Raw genomic sequence first — 4,194 nt, 5'->3', positions numbered from 1 at the left:
CCTATGATTGATTCCCTCTCACTCTGAGAGTCCCCTCCTCTCTAAGTCCTCTCCCATTTTAAATTCTCTAACCCCTTGCATTACAGTTTGTATATCCAATTCTTTTCCATTACAAATGGCCTGGCTCCTTCCTACATCTCTGATGTGATCTCCAGTCACTCAACTCTTTGTTTAGTATCTTCTGGCCACATTGGCCTTGATTCTGTACCTCAAATGTGTCAAACTCAGTGGCTGTTCAGTTTTTCCAGAGGGGTCTTCTGCCAGATATTTATATGATTGAATTTCTGCAACTTTTTTTCAAATCTAATCTTAAATGTCACCTCTCAGAGGAGACTTTATGATGACAGGACTGGACAGAGGTGCACAGGCTGCTGCATGTTGCAGTGTGGACAACTGCTCTTAGACCACCAACGGACACCCTGGTGGCCTATCAACACTAGAGAATTAGGCTGTGAGTTTTGACCAGATGCAACAAAGAAATGGAAACTACTTGCTACTCTTCTTTTTAGCTCTTTCTCATTTCTCCTTGCTCTCTTTGAGATCACACTAAAGTACATTAGCAACAACTTCTGCAACATTAGATGCAATCAGTTGGATTATTTTCCCAACGTTCAATTAGATGCACAAGTTCAATATCTAGAAGTCATTCTCCATTCTTTCCTTCTTCTCACATACCTATCTACTCCATTAACAATTACTCTTAATCATTCCTCCAGATTATATAATGAATGTATCATAGGGCAACTACTCTGATCAAAGCTACCATTAACTTTTCATAAGCCTCAAACAATAACCTAAAAATTGGTCTCCCTCTTTTCACTCCCAGCTATATGCTAAATCATCCAGAGTGATCATTTAGAAGCAGGAATCAGTTTAGATCATTTGTACATTAAATACTCTCTAATGGATTCGTATTACAGATTGAATGCCCAGCTCTTTCCATTACAAATAATCTGGCTACTCTGTGCCTCCCTGACCTCTTCTCAAACCACTTGGGGTTTTGCTGGCTTTGATTCTGTTCCTCCTATACGCCAAACTCCGTCCCTGTTCCTTTTTTCTAAAAGGCTCTTTCTTTTCCTGTTTTTTATGTGACCGGCTTCTGTGAGTTCCCAAGTCTAATCTTCAATGCCATCTCTCAGTGAAGACTTCTGTGACAACACTCCTAAAACACAACCCCAAAATCAGATTCTCTGTTATTAGGGGGGACCCAAGGGAACAGAATTTATTTGTTAAAAATGTGTATTTATTCTTACATGTTTAAACTTCAGTCACCTTCAAAGTACTCACCATTTGTTGCAATACACCTATCAAGATGTTTTTCCCACTGCTCAAAACAGTTGTTGAAATCATTGACTTTGATGCCTCCTAATGCTTTTTGCTGTTTTTTGTTTGTTTATTTCATTTCTTCCACACTGGGAGGACTGTTTTTTATATGGGAAACAGAAACAGTTGCTCAGGGCAAGATTGGTGGAATGGAGAGGGTGGAGCATGGAGGTCACGCCTTTTTCAGTCAAAAACTGCTGAACATTTAGCATAGTGTGGAGAGGGACATGGGTGAATCACCCATCATGAAATGGGCAAACATGTTGAAAGAGTCTTCAAAAAAAGTTCAGTGAAGCTAAATGCAGCCTCACAGCAACACCAACTGGTACGCTGATAGAGATGGGTTCCTAGAACACTCCCTTAGTGGGGGAAGCCTGTACTCCAAGGGGCCCTCCTTCCAGAAGATAATTCCATTGTTTTGTTGGGGGGTCCCCCTTCATATATCACAATGTACACTTCTCTTCATAGCACTTTACTGTAGGAAGTAATGCCTGGTATTTAAATGTTTACTTACCTGTCTGATTTGTCTCCCTATTGAATGTATGCTATATGAGTACCAAGACCCAGTCTTATTCACTGCTGTCTCCCCAGTGCTAGAACAGTGCATAGCACATGGTACCTGCTCAACAAATATTTCAGGATAAATAAATAATTATGACACATGTGTATTTTTAAAAAATATCCATGGCAGGCAGTAGAATAATCAGTGAATACTGTTGGTGAACACTCCGCAGTCCCAGACTGATGACTCCCCCTGGGTGTACTGTCCTGTAGAGCTGTCCATCTGGACTCCCCGGAGCAGGCTGCTTGGATTCGCTCCTTAGGCAGCTGGTGGGCTCGAGAGAGTTAACTCTCCATTGATGGCCCAACCTCAGAAAAGCTTTCTGACAGACACACACATGCACAGGCACACACACACATACCTGGTGGGTTTTTTTCACTGATAGTGGTAATTTACTGTTCCTTTAAATAACAACTTCATAATTTTTGTTTATATTCCAAAACTTTCATGCCCCTCACACATTAAATGTCTCTAAATTTAGAGTAAGCGTAACATTTCCTTTGGGGAAGGGAAGACGAAGGAGCTAAAGAGCCACTTCATTTAAGTATAATTTGACCAGATTGAGCAGCAGGATCACAGGATTCAGTCCAGAGATACTAACTCTAATTTATTTCCATTATATATTTACAAAAAGCTTTTCTTGAGACATACTAATTTATTCATAGAACGATGGTGTTCTAGAAAATAAAGTAATATGGCTCTGCTACAAAGACATAGATATTTTCAAAAGAATAGAAACTTGTAGACAGAGAGACTTATCTTCCCAGGACAGTGGATATGGGAGATTTGCCATGTATTTTCTAATACAGTTTCAATTTCTATTTTTTTAATTATTATGGTAAAATGGACATTACATCAAATTTAACATCTTAACCATTTTTAAGCACACAGTTTACTGGTTTTAAGTACTTCACATCATTGTGCAGCCGTCACCGCCATTCACCTCCAGAACTGTGTGCGCCTTGGAGACAGACACTGTCTACCATTAAGCAATAACTCCCCAACCCCGCTGCTCCCTGCAGCCAGCAGCCAGCACGCTACTTTCTGTCTCTGAGTTTGACTACTCTAGTACCTCACACACTCATATACCATTTGGCTTCTTTTTCTGAGCATAACAATGTCAAGTTTCATCCATGTTGAAACATGAGACAGAATTCCCTTTTTTAAAATTTATTTTCAATTACAGTTGACATACAATAGGATATTAGTTTCCAGTGTACAACATAGTGATTAGACATTCATATACCTCATGGAGTGATCACCCTGATACGTCTAGTATCTATCTGGCACCATACATAATTCTCACAAGAGTAATGACTCTTTCCCTATGCTGTATTTTACAACCCCATGACTATTTTTGTGACTGGCAATTTGTACTTCTTAATTTTTTTTTACCTTTTTACTCTTCTCTCCAACTCCCCTTCCATCTGGGTCTATCTCCAAGTAACTCTTAAACAGAATATTTAAATATTAACAATCTAGTGGGGAAAATATCAAATCAAATCTGAAAGACATTTTAGTATGATTCATAACTGTATCAATTCTGATTCTGTACTACATGCGTTGTAAGACTGAGCAAATAAAAACATTGACAATATTGTTGGGAGTTAGGGTTCAAAATGTGAAAGAAGGAAATGCAAATATAGAATGGCAAAAAGGCAAAGAATAACCTTGTGGTATAGAATTGAAATTAGAAATATCATTATAAATTTATGATTCTCTCTGTTGATCCTAGAAGCAATGACATCCCTGCAGCAGTCTAGGATGAGATATAGCATACACAAAACAAGGATTTGAACATAGGAGAGAATTAAGGAGACTTCAGGGTCAGTCAAAAAAGGATGAGGAAGCCTGCTGTGCAGTGTGCTGAAGGTAGTACTAAGTCCTGCTCTAAGTGAGGCAGCAGAGGATTCCAGAAAGAATACCCTTCCCCAAAAGATATCATATACATATAACAAAAATATATCTTATAAATATATTTTACAAATATATCCAAAATATAAAGTATTTAGCCATGGCTGGTGTGGCTCAGTGGATTGCGTGCCAGCCTGTGAACCAAAGGGTCACTGGTTTGATTCCCAGTCGGGGCACATGCCTGGGTCGTGGGCCAGGTCCCCAGTAGGGGGTGTGTAAGAAGCAACCACACATCGATGTTTCTCTCCCTCACTTTCTGCTTCCTTTCCCCTCTCTCTAAAAATAAATAAACAATTTTTTAAAATAAATTATTTATTGCAGGAGAAAACATGTTATTCAGCTAAGGGAATAGCATCACAGAACACAAGGTTACACTTTGTGGTAATTTTGGATTA

The sequence above is a fragment of the Artibeus jamaicensis genome, unplaced genomic scaffold (assembly GCF_021234435.1).
Source record: "Artibeus jamaicensis isolate MK-2021 breed Jamaican fruit bat unplaced genomic scaffold, CSHL_Jam_final contig_233, whole genome shotgun sequence".
Lineage (NCBI taxonomy): Eukaryota > Metazoa > Chordata > Mammalia > Chiroptera > Phyllostomidae > Artibeus > Artibeus jamaicensis.
The sequence above is the reverse complement of the archived record's forward strand: the minus strand, read 5'-3'. Positions refer to the sequence as shown.